Consider the following 23,323-nt stretch of genomic DNA (forward strand, 5'->3'; position numbering starts at 1 on the left):
ATTTTAGACACCCTAGCCAAATACAGACTTTCATCAGATATATGTACTATTGCACACCTATATTTCAACCACAGTTGACTCACCAGCCTGACGACCCCCATCAATTCTCAATGATTCTGAGGAGCGGGTTATTTTTCTTGGCACGGACCCAAACATTGAGGCTAGGATTCAATATTAAGCTGGTCTCCCTAGGATGTCATTAAGAGGGTTTAGTTACTGAAACACTAAAAGATATTGTCATAATATAGTAATTTCACTCAAAATGGCCTCGTGTCCCAGCTGTTGTGACTGGAACATTTTAAAACTCTAGCGCCCTTGGAGGGTTGGGGTGAAGGGCCCAATCAGGAATGGATACTTTGCTTATTTGTTTATTCAAAAATATTTGGAATACAGTGGCATTTTCTTGACTGCTAAATTGAGGTACTACTAATTATTTCTGGATGATCAGCAATATGCAAAAGAAAGTTTTGTTCAATCAGTTATTATTTGCTCAGGACATTTATGGAAAAGAGTCATTTATACTTTGAAGAAAGTTTGCATTTATATATGGTGCACATTGTATACAAAAAGTTGGCTTGAATTTTTAAAAAGGATAATTTTTACATATTTAATATAATTTTACCATACAGTTCCTCAGACTCAAACTTATTTACTCTTATAAGGGGAAATATCAAATAATGTTAGCTTAAACCATAAAACGGAGTAGCTCAACCTTGGCACTGTTGACATATTGGTTCAGATGATTCTTTGTTGTGGGGTCGCCCTGTAATGCCGTGCGGCTTAACAGAAGCTCTGCCTTTGACCCACTAGATGCGAGTATCACCATCTCCTCCACCCAGTTGTGACAAGCCAAAATGTTTTTAGATGTTGTCAAGATGTCCTTTGTGGAGCAAAATCACCCCTTGCTGAAAACCGCTGCTGTAGAAGGATATCAAAACCAAGAGGAAGAGTTGGAAATGGAATGAATGGTCCATGGTTCTACAGTGGACTTCAGATCCTGTCCTCTCCCATGAGCAACAATGAAGATGAAGTGTTGGCTGGCTTGCTGAATAGGGCTACATGGAACTATGAGGGACTTCAGCCAACCTGGGACATCTCCCAAGTTTCTCCTTTTACAAATTGACCCTTATGGAAAGTAGGCAGCATTAAAGATATTAGGTAACTGGTATTATTTTTCCTTTAATAATTTAGAAATGTGCTCATAACAGTTGGCTTTTGTTGTTTGATTGCTCAGTCGTGTCCAATTCTTTGTGACCCCACGGACTGCAGCATGCAAGGCTTCCCTGTCCTTCACTGTCTCCTGGAACTTGCTCAAACTCATGTCCATTGAATGGATGATGCCATCCAATTATCTCATCTTCTGTTGCCCCCTTTTCCTCCTGCCCTCAATCTTTCCCAGCAGCAGGGTCTTTTCCAATGAGTCAGCTTTTTGCATCAGGTGGCTAAAGGATTGGAGCTTCAGCTTCAGTCTTTCCAATGAGTATTTAGGGTTGATTTCCTTTAGGAGTGATTGGTTTGATCTTGCAGTCTAAGGGACTCTCAAGAGTCTTCTCCAGCACCACAGTTCAAAAACATCAATTCTTCAGTGCTCAGCCTTCTTTATGGTCTAACTCCTAGTTCTGTACATTACTATTGGAAAAACCATAGCTTTGACTATATGGACCCTTGTTGACAAAGTAATGTCTCTGCCTTTTAATATGCTGTCTAGGTCTGTCATAGCTTTTCTTCCAAGGAGAAAGCGTCTTTTAATTTCATGGCTGCTGTCAGCATCTGCAGTGATTCTGGAGCCCAAGAAAATAAAGTCTCTCACTGTTTCCATTTTTTCCCATCTATTTTCCATGAACTGATGGGACCAGATGCTACTTAATAAACCAGTCTAGAGCTCAGTGGCTGAAAAGACATTTATGGCTCACAGATCAGATTGGTGGGTGTATATAGCTTTCAGCTTATGTAGGCTGGACTTGACAGACAGTTCTGCTTCTCCATGTAGGTCTGTGGATCACCTGGAGCTGCAGCAGCTGACCGAGCTGCTCCATGCCTCTCTCATTGTCTTCCTGGTGCCAGTAGGCTGCTTGGGACATGCTTATCTCGTAGTGATAGCAGAGGTACAAGGAGATTAGCAGAAACACATGAGGCCTCTGAAAGCTTCTTCTCAGCACACCATCACTTCTGATCCATTCTATGAGCCAAAGACCATCACATGGCTGAAGCCAAAGACTGTCACATGACTGAACCCAAGTCCATGGGAGGCAAGCTAGGCTTTGCCCCTTTGTGGGAAGACATGACAAAAGGCATATGGATACAGTGAGGGATGAAGAATTGGGGTTAATGACACAATCTAGCAAATCCTTATTTTTAGAATAATAGTTTTGCTTTTATATAATTTCTGAACTGAGTTCCTTTATTTTGTTGGACACTTCTGTAATGAGAGAATAGAATCACAGGACCATTTCAAAAATGGAATCATTTGGTAAGGAAGAGTGGGCCAAACAAACTATCTGAAAATTTACTTTCACTCCAGTTAACTTGATCTTGCATGAATTAAGCAACATTATATTTCTGTGGTTTTAAAAAAATGGAAAAAATTGAATTTGTCCTACATGGAGGCCAAGAGGAAAGGTATTTTCAAAGATATTTGTGAGATTAAGATGCAAAAACACTGATTTTTTTTTTCTTTTTTCAGGATTGGCAGATTGCTGATATGTTGGCCAGAGGAATGCGGAGTGAAAATCTCTGGAATGTTCTAGCAACCTTTAAAATTTATTGCTAGGAAATGGGTGCTGCTTGTCTTCTCTGCATCTTTTCAAAAGATCTCTTGTGAATCCAGTCAACTCCTGTCCAGGTAGGGAGGTTTGGAAACTGTGATAAGTGAAAAGTGTTTTCTACAGCTATGCCTCAGCCCCGCCTGACCAAACACCATTAATATGTAACCTGAATCTGACCACTTCTTTTCTGTTTACATTTGGTTGCAGTATTATTTTAAGTGGTGAAAGAGCAGTTCAAAGTCATCTTTTCTTTTTGGCACTTCTGCATAATCTCTCGAGGTTCAGTAGCAGAATGACCATAAGTTGTGTCAGTAGGATTTAAGTCTGGAGGAATTAAAAATCCCTTACCTTATTACACATGTGAATGTACTAAAGATGGATGGGTTGGTCTGTGCCAGGATAAGATACGATATCAGAAATAATTTTTAATTGTTTATGCTGAGACCATAGATTTAGAGGACGATCTTCTGCATGCTTGGCACAATCCATCAAAGATGGGTATGTGCTGCACACCTATGAGAAGGGCTGAGACAAAGCAAAATAAGACCAAAACAAAATGCTGACGGTGACAAGAGCTGGAGAGCATACAGAACCATGAGAACTCTCAAACATTGCTGTTGAGAACACCAAATGGTTCAGCCACTTTGGAAAACAGTTTTTTAATTTCTTATTTAGTTAAGCATATCCTTACCATTGGGCTTCCCAGGTGGTGCTAGTGGTGAGGAAGCCACCTGCCAATGCTGGTAGACGTAAGAAAGGCAGATTTGATCCCTGGGTCTGGAAGATCCCTTGGAGGAGGACACAGCAACTCACTCTAGTCTTTTTGCCTGGAGAATCCCATGGACAGAAGACCCTGGTCCTTAGGGTCTGCTGTCCATAGGGTCTCACAGAGTTGAACATGACTGAAGCAACTTAGCACGCATGCTTACCATAAGACCTAGAAATCCCACTCCAAGGTAGTTACCCAAAAGAAATTAAAACTATATTCACACTGACACCTCCATGTGAATGTTTATAGTGGTTTTATTTGCAATCACCAAATATTTTAATTGGTGAGTGAGTAAACAAATTGTGGGTCATCTGTACAATGGAGAGTTACTCTGCAATAGAGATGAGCTGCTGATAAACGTAACATCATGGTTAAATCTCTAATGCATTACATTGAGTGAAAGAAGCCAGACTCAAAAGGCCATAAGCTGTATGATTCTGTTTATATGATATTCTGGAAAAAGGCAGACCTAAAGGGACAGAGAACAGATTAGTGGTTGCCAGGGGCTAGAGGTAGGGGCTCTCCACAAAGGGGCGCATGGGAAATTTAAGGGTGATGGAACATTTCTATATCTTGACTGTGGTCATGATTATAAGGGTGTGTATATATGTCAAAATGCATAGAAACATGCTTTAAAAAGGGTGAATTTATACCCCGCTATTCCTGTGCCATGTGCTCAGTTGTGTCCAACTCCCGGCAACCTTATGGACTGTAGCTTGCTGGGCTCTTCTGTCCATGGAAATCTCCAGGCAAGAATACTGGAGTGGGCTGCCATTTACTTCTCCAGGGGATCTTGCTGACCCAGGGATCGAACCTCGTCTCCTGCTTGGCAGGCGGATTCTTTACTGCAGAGCCATGAGGCAACCAGCCCTAGTATGCCTGATTTTAATAAAGTGTCTGGATGACTGTCACTCTGAATCTCTTATTTATATATTTATCAACCTAACATAGGAGAAGGCAGTGGCACCCCACTCCAGTACTCTTGCCTGGAAAATCCCATGGACGGAGGAGCCTGGTAGGCTGCAGTCCATGGGGTCGCTAAGAGTCGGATACGACTGAGAGTCTTCACTTTCACTTTTCACTTTCATGCATTGGAGAAGGAAATGGCAGCCCACTCCAGTGTTCTTGCCTGGAGAATCCCAGGGATGGGGGAGCCTGGTGGGCTGCCGTCTATGGGGTCACACAGAGTCGGACATGACTGAAGTGACTTAGCAGAAGCAGCAGCAACCTAACATATATGTTGGGGTAACCACCCAACTCACATCTGCTTCTTGGGAACTGGCCTCCAGGCCCCAGTCCCTGTTGAAGGGTGGGCTTAGCCTATGCTTCTTCTAGTTGATTCCACACTCTGACCCTGCTGGATAGGACCATGAGTGGACATCTACCCCCAACTAAAACAGTAACATGCTCTTTTTTGAGACTTTGCTCTAAGAGACATGGAAACCACAGTCCAGAGAGTGTAGATTTTGGCTTGCAGATGTTTTGTTTGGCCTGCATAGTGTTTAAAGAAATTGAATTAATTGCCAACATTAAAAAATGGGAAATTTCACATAAAAATCCAGATTTCCGGCTTCTCTTTCAGAAATGGGAGGATCCGGTAAAATGGCCTCAAATTCCCGCCTGGAGACAATGGCTGGAGCCGTGGTGGCTTCAGCCCACTGTCTGGAAGGGCTTTACCCCTTCCCACCCGCTGCCTCTCCGTCCGCACAGGGCCTTCCACTCCTGGGGAAAGGGGGCAGAAGCAATGAAGCTGTGTTGGTCGGGACAGTTGGCTGGTATAGTGGTGCTCAGGGAAATATGAACTATTTCTTTTACTTTCTCTTTCTATCAAAAATGGAGAGCAAAAGGTAAGACCATGTTTTACAAAAAATGATCATGAACACATTACTTTGTGATGGTAATGATGACCCTAAGTGGTTTATAGTAAAGAAACCAAATATGTCTGAACTAGAAGAATACAAGTCAGGATTCCTTTCTGAAGACAAGCTTATTGTTACCAAAGGGGATAGCGGCAGGGCCAGGAGAAATAAATGAGGAGCTTGGGAGTAACAGATACACACTTCTTTGTATAAAATAAACAAAAAGGACCTCCTGTATAGTTCAGGGAACTATATTCAGTATCTTGTAATAACATATAATAGAAAATAATCCGAAAAAGAACATATATACATGTATAACTGAATCACTTTGCTGTACACCTGAAACTAACATAACATTGTAGATCAACTATACTTTAAAAAATGGTTAAAAAATTAAAAGTTAGATTATTTTACATTGCACACACATGCATACACACACAAGAATCCTTTCTGAAACGAACATCGCTCTTGACACTCATCCGCGTTACTCGGCTGGCCTCTGTAGGCATTCAAGTTTGCACAACCCTCCCAGTCCAATGGTTGAGGACTGGAGTGCTAAGGTTGCCCAAAGTTGAAGGCACCTTGAGTTGTACATTGATGTGCAAACAGGTGTCACTGGAGAGGAGAAACTGAGAGCCTTACAAAGGGGAAATTCTGCAGAAATGTGCTTGTGGTTGTGTGTGAGGGAGAGAGAGAGAGAGAGAGAAATAATGAGACTGAGAAAGGGACAGATGTTTAGAGAAGTGTGCAGGTGAAGTGCCTTCAATCTATTGTGCCCATGCATCTTGGCGGAGCTTGTGAAAATGCCCATTCTAGGAGTTCTGGAGTGAGGCCCGAGATTCTGCATTTCTAACAAGAGGGCAACTCTACTGATCAGTGGACCACGTTTTGAGCTGAAAGGCCCCAAATCACCCCCTCTACAAAGAAGCAGTAAAAAAATTACCTGCCTAAACTTTGTTTTCTAACATTTCTTCTCCATCGAATAAGTGCGTGATAAAATCAGTTTCTTTGTCACACATCTAAGACTATTCCTCCTTTTTAAATGAGGAAGGGGCTGTTTCAAAGGTTGTGGAGGCTGGCACTCCAGGAAGCAAGAACACTTTTTGTGACTAACTGGCTGGCCTCTCCGGAGCAGTGAGCTGGTGAGCGGCCCGGCTCAGTGACTGTGCGTCTGGCCTCCTCAGTCTTGACGACTTTGTTCTGTGGCTGTAGGCAAATCACCAAGGTCTGCTTTCTCACCAGTCATAAAAAAAAAAACAACAAGGTGAGATTTTGACCTTGTAGACTATCGTGAAAGATTTAATTAGCATTTGTGAAAGCCTGTGAGATCTATGGAGGAAATGTTCTTCAGATGAACAAAGTAATTTATAGTCACTATCATCATTTCATTACCAGTTCAGCTGATATGCCAGGCAGCTCAGTCTCAAAGAAGCTGTCTCCACAATCTACAACTCCCTCATGGTCAAAACTATTGCAGTGAGGAGCATTACAGCTCTCTGTGGAAGAGGATAAATCCTGCTGCTTTTTCACAGTGTCTGATGTAACACAGGTGTCTACCATTTCACAATTTAATATGATAATTTTTTTCACTTAAAGAAGGGAGACTCTCCTCTCAGTTGTGTCCTCCTTTCAAATATGGGCCACGGTGATTTCTGTTTAGTACTTATGGTCTCTGGTTTGAAAGGAATATGTCTTCTCATTTTTCTTTCTCTAAATCAGCAGTCTAGAGAAACAGTGTCCAAACGAAATAGAATACAGGCTGCATATGTGATTTAAACATTTCTAAACAGCCCCTTTTGGGGGTATTGTCTTTGAAATTTGGTATACGTTACACTTCACATGGGATGTTAAATTTTCATTAAGACATACCTAATCTGTTTAGACAGCCTAAAATTTACAGTTAAAAGAGTAGTTTTACCTACCCAAGTTGTTCCAAATATACTGAAATTTTTTCTAATATCAGTTTTGTATTTAAATGTCAGTTATGGTGTCCGACTCTTTGCGACCCCATGGACTGTAGCCCACCAAGCTCCTCTGTCCATGGGATTCTCCAGACAAGAATACTGGAGTGGGTTGCCATTTCCTTCTCCAATAGAATAAAATAGCACTTAAAAATCAGTTCCTTGGTCCCCTGGGCCACATTTCAAGGGCTTGCTAGTCACATATGGCCAGTGGCAGGGCTCCTCTGGTGACGGAAGCTCTTGCCCTGGGATTTTTTTGTTGTTGTTTAGTTGCTAAGTCATGTCCAATTCTTTTATGATTCCATGAGCTGTAGCCCGCCAGACTCCTTTGTCCACAGGATTTCCCAGGCCAGAATATTGGAGTGAGTTGCCATTTCCTTCTCCAGAGGATCTTCCCAACCCAGAGATCGAACTCACGTCTCCTGCATTGGCAGGTGGATTCCTTACTGCTGAGCCGCCTAGGAAGTGTGACAGAGGTCCTATTCCCACACTCACCACTGGCAGTGCATGTCTGTCCTCTGTTGATGGAGTTGCTTCATGGCTGACAAGCCCTGTGGATGTAGCGAGAAGGCCTTCCTTCCGTCAGTACACATTATTTGGCTTCCACTTTTCAGAGGATTGCTGTTTACAGCCCATCTGTCTCTCAGAATGACCCACATTCCCCAGAGGGACTTTACAGAGATCCCAACTGGGCGCCACTGGACTAAAACAGCATCTATCCACCCATGCATGACTCCACTCATCCATTCAACAAATATTTATGAAGCATGTTTCTATGACCAGCCCTGATAAGCTCTGGGGACTGCTTCAGCCATGAGAAAGGACGACAGGGTTACTGCCCTCAAGAACCTTAGTGTCTAGGCGTGGTAGACATTCAGTGGAATCCCACAAATAATGAGTTCATAGCAATATGACATCTATGAAGGAAACCAGAGGTCTCCATGAGCCCCTGAGGGAGTCTAATCTAGTCTGGAGGTTCAGGAAATCTTCCTTTTAAAAAATGACATTTCCGTTGGAACCCGAAGGGGTCAGGCCATGAAGAGATGGGAGCAAGGCCTGTTCTTGGCAGAGGAGACAAGAGAGAGGCAGAAGGTCAGGGTGGCTGGAGAGAGGTTAGCCAGGAAGGGTGGAGAGATGAAGAAGGGCCAGATCGGAAAGGCCCGGAGGTCCTGGAGAAGGACCCTAGTCTTTGTCCAAGGAGCAACTGGAAGATCGCCTGAGCATTTTAAGAAGAACGACTTGATCAGATTCAGGTCCTGCCCCCTTTTTTTTCCATGAGGCTAAATGAGTTATTTATTTATTCTACTAGAATGACTAACATTTATTACAGGTTACATAATTTTTAAAAATCTGTTTTAACACTTATTCTTATTTAAAATTAAAAAAAATTTTATATGATTTTAAAAGATGACTTTCCATTTACAGTTAATGTAGAATATCAGCTGTATCCCCATGTTGTAACAATGCCTCCTTGCAACCTGTCTTACACCCAGCAGCTTGTACCTTCCACTCCCCAACCACTACCTTGCTCCTTCCTGTTCCCCCACATAACCACTAGTTTGTTCTCTATATCCATGAGTCTCTTTGTTTTATATCATCTTTACCAGTTTGTTGTATTTTTTAGATTCCACATATAAGCATTAGGATTCCCTGTCTGATAGGCTTAGTAAAGAATTTGCTTGCCATGCAGGAGACCCAGGTTCAAACCCTGCTTGGGAGGATCCTCTGGAGAAGGAAATGACAACCCATTCTAGTATTCTTGCTTGGATAATTCTGTGAACAGAGGAGCCTGGTGGGCTACAGTCCATGAGTCTGAAAGAGTCGAACACGATTGAAGGACTAACACTTTATAAGTGATCTCAAACAGTATTTTTATCCATCTCACTTATTTCTCTTCAGGTCCTCCTTTGAGTTTTACAAGATGGCACATGGCTGAAGATCCTCCCTGGGATTTCACCTTTAATTCAGCCTCAGTCAAAAATGACCATGGAAGCCAAAGAGAAAATGTTAGTTGCTCAGTTGTGTCTGACTCTTTGCCACCCCATGGACTGTAGCCCTCCGGGTTCTTCTGTCCATGGGATTCTCCAGGCAAGAATACTGGAGTGGGTTGCCATTTCTTTCTCTGGGGGATCTTCCCAATCCAGGTATTGAACCTGGGTCTCCAGCATTGCAGGCAGATTCTTTACCATCTGAGCCACCAGGAAGTGACTTCCTAATTTCATTGTCCTGCTCACTGGCCATGGACACTTGGATTCTTTGAGGAAGAACTAGACCTTAAGTGTAGTGAGGACAAAGGCAGTCTGATAGCTCCTGAGGAATAAAATAACAAAACAAAAGGAAGCAAAACATAGCAAACAAAATCCTGGATACTCCAGGTTAAATTTAAATTGTATGTGCAAGGGCTAAGATTTATTATTAACATATCACTAGTGGTACTACTAACAATTAGGATAGACCACTGCTACTAGTTATTGAAGGGCCACCATTTGCCAGGTGTACATAAATAAATAAGTAAATATATACATAAATAATTATGTATATATAAATGTTATGTGTATGTATACAAATACGTGCATAAATAAAAAATATATATAAGTTCTAATCCACAAAAAATCCTGCCTGCAAGATAGATACATTATTCCCATTTCCTTCTGATATTCAAGGGAAGGGAGTTTCACAAAGTTTAAGCAACTTGTCCCAAGTGAGGTCATTAGCAAGTGTAGAGGCAGAGACTTCCCTGGTAGTCCAGTGGGTTAAGAATCTGCCTGCCGCTGCAGGGCACATGGGTTTGATCCCTGGTCTGGGAAGATTCCACATGCAGTGGACAACAAAGTCTGTGAGCAGCTACTGGAGCCTGTATGCGCAGAGCCTGTGCACAACGAGAGAAGCCACCGCAATGAAAAGACCTTGCACAGCAACTAGCGGGTAGCCCCCTCTTGCCACAACTAGAGAAAACCGGAATTCACTCACAAAGACCCAGAGCAACCAAAACTAAAAGGAATAAACAAAGATTGCCTTAAAAAAGGGATAGAGACCGGGTTGGAGCAAGTGTATGTCTGAACTCAGGCCCCCCACATGTCCACGTCATCACGCTGCCTCAGGTAAGTAGACCCCACGTGAGTCCTGAGTGGGAGCGTCTGAGAAACAACATGCCTGGGCTTAGATAGACACACCGCTGCTCACTTTGGTGACAAGCAGAGGACAAGTAGTGGTTTTAGGATATTTGATACTTTCTGATACTTTGGACACACCCTCAAGATGTTCTTTCTAGCAGGTGTCTTTTCTAAATGTTGTGTATACAGTGGCTTTTATTATCCTTCTCTCTTTCTAATATTTTTTAAACCATTTCTGTTTTCTTCTTGCTGCTCCACAAGCAGACTGGAGCTGGGCTTTCTTTCTGTAGTGTGTGAAACAGTTCGGCCAGCTCTGTACCTGGGCATGGCCTCTTTCCTCTGCTAGGGTGGTGGGTGCGGGCAGCAGCTCCTGACACCGTGAATTTGTGTTCCAGGCTCTGAGGCCCAACAGGCAGAGCCGACAGAGGGAAGGGCCTCCAGCACAGGAGATGTTGTGGTCATCTGTATGACACCTTCCTGACAAGTGTGCAGAAAGCTCAGGCTTTTTGAGGCATTAATCTTTTAACATTATTCACAGAGAGAGGGAAAATGTCCACCATATCTACATGAGAAGAAACTGGCTTGAATCTCCAATTAAGGAGGCAAATCAAGAGGCTTGTTCAAACTTTATTCATTCCTCAAAACATCAGTGAACACCTAGTAAGGGCCACAAATGGATCTGGATGCTGGGATACATACAGCAATGAGCTAAACTGATGAAAAAGAAGCAAGTAAATAAAAAGAGTAGATTTTAAATGTTCTTACCACAAAGAAGAAATGGTAATTATATGACAGAGTGGAGGTGTTCACTAATGCTATGCTGGTAATCGCTTGCTGTATATAAGTATCAAATCAACACCTTAAATGTATGCAATGCTTACATTTAAATATACACCTTAAATGTACAAATGTAAATGAATGTCAATTACATCTCAATAAAGCTGGGAAAAAAAGCCAATCAAGCAAATAAAGCACCACCACTATCAAAAAAACTCCATCTAAAAGGAGATTTTCTTCTTTTAAAAGGAGAGACAGACAATAAACAAGTAAGACATAAAATATGCAGTTTGTTTGATGATAGCAAAAAATAAAACAGGAAAATGAGCTGGGAGTATTCAGGACAGTCTGGGAGCGCCTTGAGGATGGAATTTGAGCAGAGACTTGAAGGAAGTGAAGGGATAGATGATGGGGAAATCTGAGGAGAGAGCATTTTAGGTGAAGGAAATAGTAAGTGCAAAGGCCCAAAGGCAGGAGAGTACCTAGAGTGTTCAGTAAAAAGCAAAGAGGCCAGTGTGGTAGGAGATGGGGTTGGAGACAGAGCCAGAGGCTCAAAGGGCTTTGCCCTCACAATTAGACCTTAGGCTTTTCCCCTGAGTAACATGAAAAGCCTTTAATGTCTTAGAGGACAAAGAGTATGGAAAACACACTGTACAAGCCCAGGGACAGAAGAACAGTCAGGAGGCCATTGGCATCATGCATGTGACTGACGATGAAGCTTAGACAAGGGGAGCAGGGGAGGTGATGGGCAGCACTTGAATACAACATGTATTTTGTGGAAAAGTCAAATGGACTTGCTAGTGGATTGGATAAATAAGGTAAATTATTTGAAGTCATTTTTTTTTCTCCCCACCTAAGAGTTATTTTAGTCATTTTCAGGCCTAGATAGAAAGTTACCTAGATCATTTATTATCCTTGATTAGATACCTATATTCTTTTAAATAATATCTTAATTTTTCAAATTATGCATATCCATTATTCTATCCTTCTTATAAAAAGTCATGTAGTGCAAAATGAATACCCACTTACCATGCCACAGTTGACCTTTTCCAAGAAAGAGATAATCTCTATTATGTTTGACTTTTTCTCTGTGTTTGTATATCAGAAATATAGTTTTATTCTTTTAACAAAAATGGGATCATAATGTTCACATTGATTTCTGCTTAATATGCCTTGAAGATCTTTCCAAATTAGTAACCTAGAGGTTCACTTCATTCTTTTAAATTTCTTAGGACTCCTCTAGAAATGTATCTGACTCATTTCTTTCCTCTCCTCTAATCACTGTCTAAATTAGGGTATCAAAACAGGCAGGCATCCACACACATGCCCTAGGCAGAGTGTCTCCTTCCAGAAAGCATCCACAGATGACATTTTAAGGTTGAAAGGATGAGCCCAGCATGCAGAGCCAAGCTGTTCGACATGTCTTGGAGGGGATCACAGTTGCCTTGAGTCACTTGAGTTTGAAAGTACTTTTGCTGGGGGAATGCTTGGGATATTTTGTGCACCTGATTTCCCAACACCTCATTCCCTAGCATTCATGGTTAGAGAAAGTTCAAGGGCCCACGGCAACGGGTTGGCCTGGCCTTACAGGGTCGGCAGACTTCCCAAACCAAAATGGAGCATCTGACTCAACAAGGGTAACTGATGTTAATGGCTGGAGATATTTCTCTATATATGTATGCTTCTTTTCCAATTAAAAAGTTGCATTTTATTATTTATTGTAATTGCATAGGTAATGCATGAACATTGTAGGAAAATTTTTAAAAAATACAGAAAAAGATTAGATAGTGATAACCAGAAAGCTTTTACCTACAGTCACTCTTTTGCTATTTACAAGAGGATTAGAAATGGGGTTGGCTGTGACATACCTGTTTTATGTGGTTGCCGCAGTACAAACCACTGACTTTGCTTGGTTCTTTTGCCCCTGTGTAAGGGTTTGTCAAGGGGCTTCCCTGGTGGCTCAGATGGTAAAGACTCTGCCTGCAATGCAGGAGACCTGGGTTTGATCCCTGGGTTGGGAAGATCCTCTGAAGAAGGAAATGGCAACTCACTCCAGTGTTCTTGCCTGGAGGATCCCATGGACAGAGGAGCCTAGTTATAGGCTGGCTGGTTACAGAGGAGGACTGGCTACAGTCCATGGGGTTGCAAAGGTACAAAGGGTTAGACACGACTGAGCAACTAACATGTGTACGTGTGCGTGCGCACGCGCGCACACACACACACACACACACACAGGGGTATGTCATGAGGAGGTGGGAGGGAGCACAGACATATCCTGTTGCTAAACCAACTCCTGCTTTCCATCACCAGATCCTATTCATAAGGAAGCGATGTTATAGTGCTAGAGGCAGTTGGACCTGTTGACCATGGTTTCCATCTGTTGGGACAATGCTTAAAATTCAGCAGCGACTGTTCATTCTTTCTGATCCTCTGTAGAGGCACCTGGAACACAATCATGCCTTCCTCTGGGCTGTGTTCACCTGTTTTAAATTAATGACTGGGACCTAGTCCTTCAGCTCTGCACTGGTGAAGAACAGCAGAGAATGGAAATGAGAAGAAGGGTTTGCCCAGCTGGGTGGGTCCTTCCAGGACAGCAGACTAAGCCAGGTGAGAAGGAGGAGCTGGGCCATAAGAGATGTTAGGATTCATCGCTTCCCAGCACAGCCAGGATGGGTGTTTGTCTCGATGCCAGGTGCCTTTCTGCTGAGTTGGGACATAAGGCTGGACACACCAGCCTGGAATAAAGAGAGAAGTACTCACATGTATTGTGCCAACAGGGCGGTTCAGTCCTTTAGCCTTTCACCTTTCATGCTTATTCTTGCTCGAGGCAGCAAAAGTTTTTTGTTTCTATTATTATGGTTAGTAATATTTATAAAACATAGGAATAGTACTATAAGATGGGGTTTTAAGAGATAATAAGGCAGAGTCTTTGCCATCCGCAAACTCTCATTATCCAGTGGTAGAAACAAAATATGAGCAAGAAATAGTATCACTGGGTAGCAAGTAATGAGTGCTACCTGAACAGAATGGAAGATAAATGTTAATGGTGATCAGAGGAGAGAGACATGGCCATGTACTAGAGTGGACATGACATAAAAGCTTCAGGAAAGGGGTGGCGTTGAGTTTGGGGCCTAAAGGACATCTAGGGGTGAGAGACATGGAGACGAGAGGTGGGTGGGGATATCAGGCAGAGGAGATGGCTCAGGTAAAGGATTAGGGCTGGAGGACAGATGTGCAAGAAGTAAAAATGGTGCATATCACAAAGGAAGAGTCAAAAAGCATGAGTGTGTGGGAACAAGGCACAGAAAAGTGAGAGATATGGTAAAGTTGTGAAGACAGATAATTGGAGGAATGATGATGTTGACCAAAGCATGGATTTCTGGAAGGATGATTGGGAGGAAAATGGTGACTTTGAGACTGGCTCAGATGAAGGATGAAAATACAGATGAAGGTGACTATCTAGCTCAAGAGTGCAATCACTTGAGCAGGAGAATGTATGTGGAAGTTAGTTTCAAGGGTCATTAAAGTGACTGGACTGTGAGGTCTCCCATATGGAGCAGCAGGAAGCCATCCTCTCAGCCTTGCTTATGCTCACATGTTGGGTGGAAGGAGGAAGTGGATGCAGTGAAAGACGCGGGGTACTGGGCCCCATGATAAGAGTGCCACTAGAAGGTTCTTGCCTGGAAAATCCCACGGACGGAGGAGCCTGGTGGGTTGCAGTCCATGAGGTCGCTAAGAGTCGGACATGGCTGAGCGACTTCACTTTCACTTTTCACTTTCATGCATTTGAGAAGGCAATGGCAACCCACTCCAGTGTTCTTGCCTGGAGAATCCCAGGGACGGGGGAGTCTGGTGGGCTGCTGTCTATGGGGTCACACAGAGTCTGAAATGACTGAAGCAACTTAGCAGCAGCAGAAGGTTCACAACAGAAAAAGGAGAAAAATATTTCAGGAAAGTGGAGCCTTGTTCCCACCTTGACTGCCACAGAAGAGCCAGGATCGAGCCCTGAAAACAGTGAGTTCCTATTACTGGATAACTGCTCAGGGCAGTTAGAAGTTAGCAGTGACTCGAGAGACCAGTTGTGATCAAGTCGGCTTGGTGGGTGTTTGGAGTGGGTGGTGATGAAATAAATACAGTGAGGATAAACCAGTGGTTTAAAAATTTGGCTGAACATCCTCATCACTTGGAGGGAACCTGAAAAATAAAATTCCTAGGCCCCACATCAGACCCTGTGAGTCATATTTGTAGGGGTTGTACCTGGGAAACTGGTACAGATAGCTCAACTGCAGCCAGTCCACAGAGCATCATTTGTGAACCACTGGTAGGTGATAAGAGTTGAGAAATTGGATGCACTTGAGAGGAGAGGAGGGCTGAGGAAGTTTTCTTGGTAGTTTTGTTTCCCTTTAATTTTATTTTTAGAATAGAGGCGATCTGAGCTCTTTTTCGAGGTCATAGGGGAGATAATCTGATTGAAGATACAAGAGAGATGGAAGATAAGAGATAGCTAAGGGTCCCCAGCTGTAGAAAATAAGCTAGGGTCCTCTGAGGCAGGTGGGTGCAGGGCAGCCTGGAGTGGGGAAGGTGGAGGAGATGGAGAGTCAAGGGAAAATTTGAGGATGTGAAAGGAAAACCCTGAATTCTGAAACTTATCCCAAATCAAGCTCTGTGTATTCTTCAAAGATGGATTCAATTCACCTAAGAATCTTGTTGAGTCCTTCCTAGCACCGTGTTGAGCAAATCACATGGGGCTTTCGTCATGCCAGTTACACCCAGGAAAGGCAGGTTATGAAAGTTTAGAATTATGAAACGAGACAAATTGTGCAGTTCAACATGAGCTTATCTTTTGAAAGTTTCTATTTCACAGCTTCTGAGGGAGGGCACTTTACATGACGTGTAATACCGAGTATTTAAGAGACCAGTGCTAAGAGGAAGAATTGACCAAGGACCTCTTACGGCCTCAGGCAGCATCTGCGAGTCTAGTTTTGGTGTCAGAAGGGGACTTTGTGGATGCTATGCCCACAGAGTCTGTTGAAAATGGGTTCTCAGTGTTGTGGCAGGAAGCATTGTGTTGTGAATCATACCTCACACCTTTCTCTTGTTGGCTGCCTAGGCTCAGTGTGAAATCTGGGTCTGTAATCTACTCTTTCTATCGTTTTTCTACACTCTACCAAGAGTCAGCACAGTCCAGCCGTCATTTGCACGTTTTCTTTTCATCCTGTGAGGCACATCTCTAGTATTCTTATAATAGAAATGAACTTAGTGGCTTAGGTAGTAAATGAGAACCACTACACTCTTTTGAACTCATCATGTACATTTTATCTAGTACCTCCCTTTTAAATGCATCTTGGGAAAATTTCTATTTTAACATCCTATCACAATGAAATAATTATTTCTTATTGTGAAAGACAACACAAATATTATGGCCTGTACACTTGATACTGTTTTAAATATCTTAGGTATCTCTGTGCACTTCAACCTCACAAGAGCACTGTGATATGGTTATTCAGATTCCCATTTTACAGATGAAAGAATTGAGGCTCAGAGGGGCAAGACATATTGCTCCAAAATCACATAGCTAATGAGTGGTGAGAAAGGGAATCCAACCTGTCTGTCTGACACCAATGCCAGAGCTCTTCAATCGTAAGTGATGAAATAGATGGAAGCATAGTTAATTAGAAGGGGAAGGCATCCTTGGGAGTTCCTGATTTTTTCAGCACAGTCATGGCTGGGCATTATTCAAAGAATCTCAGCTGAAGTGCCTGCTTCAGGGGCACAGGTCATTTGTCTTCATCTTCAATGTGCTGCTCAGATTTAGAAAAGCCAGTTGGATGAACCACTGGAAGCCTGTGGTACCTTCTGTGAGTTCATAGAACATGAGAGTGAGGCAGAGACTGACTCTAACTTATCTCAGAGTGGATGGACAGGGAGCTTGTTCATTCACTCAAGAAATTGTCCTCATAGAGTGAAACTCTGTGTGCCACGCCTGTGTTTGTGTAGTGGAAACAAAAGTGTGAAGCATCGAGTCCTGGGAAGGGACACTGATAAGAAACAAGGACTGGGACGGGAGTGATCACCTGTGACAGATGGAGGTACAGAGCAGGGCTCTAACCCAGACAGCGAGGTGAGTGGGAGGTGTTAGTTCCTGTGAGCTGGAGTTAACCCCTTGATTGATGTACGGTGAAACCCACAGAAGGCAGCCTTTCAGGATTCAAGGTAGGAGGGAAGTGCATTCCAGTGATGCTCAGATATAGAATGCTAGTGACTTTAACTTCTCTCTTGCCTTAGACAAAAGTGTGATGGGGGCAGTTTCCCCATCTGCAGCCTTGTAAAGGCCTGGTTATCTAGCAGCTTAGAAAGAGGTGGGGACTGACCATCAGGCTGCCCTTGATTGGAGCTCCTCCGCATGATTAGATGGCTGAGTGATTTAGGCAAGTGTCCATCCCTCTGGGCCCTTATAAAGCTGGAGATGATACCTAACTTCACTGGGTTTTTGGGAGAATTATGGAGTCAGTGGACATTTCATCAAATATTAACATCACTTTGAGCAAATGCTCAGGAGATAGTACAGTTCTATGTCAGTGGTGGTTCTTAACCTAGGGTGATTTTTCCTTCTAGAGAACTTTTGGCAATATCTGGGGACATTTTTGATTGTCACTAGTGAGAAGGGGATCCATTGGCATCTACTGGGTGGAGATCCAGGAGGCTGCGAAATGTCCTGCATGCACAGGTCAGCCCCACAGCAAAGAATTATCCCACCCACTGTCACAGTGAGAAAAGTGGAAAAACAGTTCTATGTTATGTTAATGCCCATAATCCTCATAGGAACCCAATAAGGTGGTACAATTATTATTCCTCTATTTTAGAGTGGGGACTATTGGAGACATTCAATGCCTTGGAAATGAAATGGCTTGCCCAAGCAAAGGCAGTTAGTAAGAGCTGGATTTGGACCGAGCCAGTCCAAATCCAGGGTTATCACACGTAACCACTTACCCTAGGTTGCCTTCTGCTGGACTGAGTCAAAACCAGTGAAGGTAGGCTATCTAGAAGCTTCCCTTTCCCCTGTGTTAGTGGTTCTGAGACTTCAGCAAGTATCAGAATGATCTGAGGGGCAAATTAGAATGCAGATCCTGGGACCCCTTGCCCAGGCCATCCTGATGCAGCTGTTTTTGAAGCACAAGGCTCTACACCAGCCCATGTGAATGCTTTTACACAGAGGAGCAGCGTGATATCAGCTGTAAAGTCTTGTTTTCAGAATCTCAGTTTTTCATGAAATACTGTATGAAGAGCTTAGCATAATTTTAGGATGTTAGTCCAAGGAAAAAGAATTCAACACAATGTCTCCTTAAGGAGGACCTCGGCTCTGTTAGCTCGTTTCTAGACTTGCATCTCCAGATGAGGACAAGACAAGGGCACTTGGTCATCCTCGCATCACCTTAAATACTCAAAACTGGACTTCTTGCACCTTGCCCTGCTCAGCCTTACCCTTGTTTCTTATGATATTGGATATCTGGCCATTTTAGCCAGTGACTACGGCTCCAAACCTCAAGCACTCCAAACCTCAATTCATCTTCCTTCCACTATGCAGCCAATCTCCAGGTCCTTGAAATTCTTCTTTCATCACGTTTCTCCTGTTGATCCCTAACTCTTCTTTGTGGCCACTGTCTTCTCGTTCAGTACTCTATCACCTCAGGTTCTGATCTGCAGTAACTTCCTCCTTAATCTGCAAGGCTCAACTTTTTCCTCTAATGTATTCAGCCAAGTAAATCTTCTCAAAATGCCATTTTATTTCATATACGCATCCACTGACTCACTCAGGTATTTATTGGGCACTACTCTCTGCCAGGCACTCTTCTGTGACACAGAGATGAATATGACCCTATCAGGTCCCTTTCGTATTCTGTGATCCTCAGTTCTTTATATCAGCACAAGCTGGTCTCCTGCTCCATCCCTACATTTCTCTACACAGCCCCTCAGCTCTGGTCATTGCCCTCTGTTCCTACCTGCTCATTGCTACCTCTGTAACTTTGTCATGCTCTACTCTACTCAAGGTCACCTCTCTTTCTACTCCACATATCTAACTCCTACTCACCCTTCAAAACCCAGATCAAATCTCATTTTCTTAATGAAGTCTTTCCTAACCATCCTACTTCAGGACCATTTCCTCTCTCCTATAATCCCACAGTATTTAAAGCCACCATTATTTTTGGAACTGCTACTTCACATACACATATGGATTCATTTTTATGCATGTCTAGTGGAGGGAAGAAAGGTTGCAATCTGGAACAGTTTATTGTAAAGGATTTAGTCACTCTGGGCGGCATGGTAGATGGAGACGCAAAATAGGCATCCGTTTGCCAAATGTAGTTTAAAATTCCTGTGGGTGGATCTTAGAGCCCAGATCTGCAGGCTGTGTGCCTGGCTTACCCACTTGGACCAAGTGCTGCTGCTCAGAATGGCCAAAACCCACAGAGGCCCAGTTCGTCTCTGCATCTGGCAATAATTCCAAGAATTTCTGGATTTGTCCTTCAGTGATTCTTCCCAGAGTTTTCTGTCAGCTAAAGAGGAATACTTTAGCAATATCTAATGTTTGTTGAGGGCTTACTATGCACTGGGCATTGTGTTAAGTGCTTTATCCACATCTTCTTCTTCAGCCCTCAGAGTAACCATTAAGGTAGGGCTATCACTTTCATTTTACAAGTGAAGAAGTGGAGGCTGAGAGAGATTTAATAACTTGCCCAATTTTACACAGCTGGTAGCAGTGGTAGTCAGAGGAATTCTGGCTTTTCTGTTTTTATTCTTGAATTTTAACCCTTCTATGCAATCCAGGGATGGGTATAAAAACTAGTAAGGATACGTAAAGCTTTCCAATTTTCAGGTGAACGCTGGGACTCATAATCTTTGTGGTCTAAGAAGCTTTGCATTGAAATGAGGATTATTTTAGAAACAACGTGGTTTTCCCACTGACAAGATGATTTGTCATATTCAGATTTAGAATAACTGCTGCCTTGTCATACTCCCATTCTATCCTGAAAGCCCAGCGCTGGACTGCTGGGAAGATAGGGTGTGAAAGGGCAACTCATGAGAATGTTTTCTAGGAAAGCTGATGGGTGAAAGACTTTCTGAGAAATTTCACACTGGGAAGGAATACTCCGCTCTGCTGTATTTCATGGCAGATCGTGAAATCTTGTCTCCCGGGCACGTGTTCCTTGCCCTGTGTTTATAGCTGTCACTAGTTCAGGTGGCCTGAAATGCCTGATGTTGGAAGAACTTGCCATTTCAGATTCCCCATCGACCATGAAGGGTGAAAAGAGTCTCCTGATCTGTTTAAAACTTTATTTATTTATTCACTTATTTTTGGCTGTGCTGGGTTTTCTTTGCTTCCTGGGCTTTTCTCTGGTTATGGTGAGTGGGGGATACTCTCTAGTTGCAATTCATAGGCTTCTCACTGTGGAGCACAGACTCTGGGAGTGCAGGGTTCCGTAGTTGCAGCTCCCTGGTTCTAGAGCATAAACTCAAGGGTTGTTGCCCATGGCTTTAGTTGCCCTGCAGCATGTGGAATCTTCCAGGACTAGGGATCAAACCCATGTCTCCTTCACTGGCAGGCAGATTCTTTACCACTGAGCCATGAGAGAAGCCCTCTCCTAGTCTTATAAAAAGCAGAATCATATAACTTAGAAAGATGGAGTTTGTATCCATTAACAGAGGGACAGATTTTTATGTTGCCTTTTTTTTTAGTGTCAATTTGAATATGCAGACTTGATGGAGATATTGGCTGCATCTTTTTTTTTTAATTGTTTTTGTTTTATAGAAGTCCAGATTTTGAGAAACATATGTATCTGAGATGAAGTGAGCCAACGTTTTGGTCCAGGAAGAAAAGCAGAAAAGAAGAAGCTCTTGGTGATTCTGAATATTAAGTCTTTTCTTTGGAGTCAATAGTAATTTTTATGTCAGTTCTTGTTACAGTAATAGCGGGCACATACATACTAAAGCTTTATTAAAGGTGGACGAGTCCCTGAGAAAATCACCAGTGGTAAGAAGAATAGAAAATGCTTCACCAAAACAGCTTTGAAAATCTCCAACATTTAAATTCTTCTACTCTCTCAAAATTCAGCTTCCCTTAGAAGAATGCCTCCTATTTAAATTTTTTCTTAATAATGTGAAATATCAAATCACTTTTACTTTAATTTTTCTTTTATTTTAAAATGAACTAAACCTCATCCTTCACATGTTTTCACAGTTAAGAGACTTACGATTATGTTGGGAAAATGTAATTTTGGTTATGCTTCCTTCAGAATTTGCTAATGTGAAAAAAGTATCTTTTAAAAAGATGTGATTTAATGAAAGGTCATTTTTTTTTTTTTTTCAGTTCCTCAGAAGATCAAAGCAAAATCGAATAGAATACCATTCTTCCCCAACTTGGGTTAGGTGTTAAGTAGTGCTCTTTGCTACCTTCTTTCTTACTTTTCAGTACAAGGGTACTATTAATAGTTTAGAATATGTGACATAAGGGCTGTACCAATTAAGAGTTACATTTGTTTGCTAGTAACAAAAATTTAGCTACAGTGCTTAAGAACATAAGGGTTTAATTTTCTCTTTTTTAAAAAAAAATTTTATTTATTTTTGGCTATGCTGGGTCTTCATTGCTGTGAGGGCTTTTATCTAGTTGTGGCAAGTGGGGGATACTCATGGTTGCTGTATGCAGGCTTCTCATTCTGGTGGCTTCTCTTAGTGGAGCATGGGTTTTAGGCACAGACTTGGGCAGTTGTGGCATATGGGCTCAGTGGTTATGTCTCCTGGGTTCTAGACCGTAGGCTCAGTGGGCTTCGTTGCTCCACTGTATGTGGGACCTTCCCCGACCAGAGATGGAACCCATGTCTCCTGCGTTGGCAGGTGGATTCTTCACCATTGAGTCACCAGGGAAGCCTAAGGGTTCAATTCTCTCAAATAAGAACACAGAGGTAAGGCAGTCATTGCTTAATACTGTAACTCCACAGTGCCATCAGGAATCCAGGCTCATTCTGTCTTTCTGCCCCACCACCCTCAGTTTGTGACTTTTACTGTCAAGGACTCCTCATGATTTAAGAAGGCTGCTGAAGCTCCAGTCATTACATATGAATTCTTATCAGGAAATAAAGGGGAAGACTTCTTGAAAAACATATTAATAGCTTTTACTTATATCCTGTTTGGAGAAGGAAATGGCAACCCACTCCAGTATTCTTGACTGGAAAATTCCACATAGAGAAGCCTGACGGGCTATAGTCCATAGGACTGCAAAGAGTTGGCCACGCCTAAGTGACTGAGCACATACCCTGTTGGCCACTAAGTAGCTAGTATGTAACATAATGCACTGTAAAGTAATAGAATGTAATTTTTCAGTTTAGGCATATTACCCAAGATTCTGTTAGTAAGGAATAAATAAATAATGAATTACCATCAAAAATCCCTGTCACAAGATCTGTGTTTTAGTCTGGCTATTATCTAGTATCAGCTGGACTATGCAACAACAAGAAAGTAACCCTGGGATCTTGGTGACTTGTAACAAAGACATCTTTCTTCCTCACAAAGCCGGATCTAAATAAGCCCCAGTGACTCTGAAGTGTAGCTCCCCTCCATGTGATGATTGCTTCCTTTTATGGCCCCTTCTTCTTAGCATGTGGCTTCTGGGATGCTGAGATAAGGGGACATATAACTGAAGGATCTCCCAAGGGTTATTCACTGTGCCAGCATGGGAGTGACACGCGTCACTTCTGCTTACTGTCTTCTGGACAAAACTAGTCATATCAGTTCAGTTCAGTCACTCAGTCGTGTCCAACTCTTTGCAACCCCATGAATCGCAGCATGCCAGGCCTCCCTGTCCATCACCAACTCCCGGAGTTCACCCAGACTCACGTCCATCGAGTCAGTGATGCCATCCAGCCATCTCATCCTCTGTCGTCCCCTTCTCCTCCTGCCCCCAATCCCTTCCAGCATCAGAGTCTTTTCCAATGAGTCAACTCTTCCCATCAGGTGGCCAAAATACTGGAGTTTCAGCTTTAGCATCATTCCTTCCAAAGAAATCCCAGGGCTGATCTTCAGAATG

The 23,323-nt window shown here is 42.7% G+C and overlaps 1 long non-coding RNA gene across 7 annotated transcripts in view; it reads left to right on the top strand.

Moving 5' to 3' along the window:
* LOC129636776 (uncharacterized) overlaps positions 1-23,323 on the top strand; it is a 200,126-nt gene that overhangs the window by 45,471 nt on the left and 131,332 nt on the right. For all 7 annotated transcript variants that reach the window (XR_008707111.1, XR_008707110.1, XR_008707109.1 and 4 more), the window contains exon 3: positions 2,684-2,842. This is a non-coding gene — a long non-coding RNA (uncharacterized LOC129636776). The remainder of the gene's footprint in view (positions 1-2,683; positions 2,843-23,323) is intronic.

This window comes from Bubalus kerabau, chromosome 22, assembly GCF_029407905.1.
Source record: "Bubalus kerabau isolate K-KA32 ecotype Philippines breed swamp buffalo chromosome 22, PCC_UOA_SB_1v2, whole genome shotgun sequence".
NCBI lineage: Eukaryota > Metazoa > Chordata > Mammalia > Artiodactyla > Bovidae > Bubalus > Bubalus kerabau.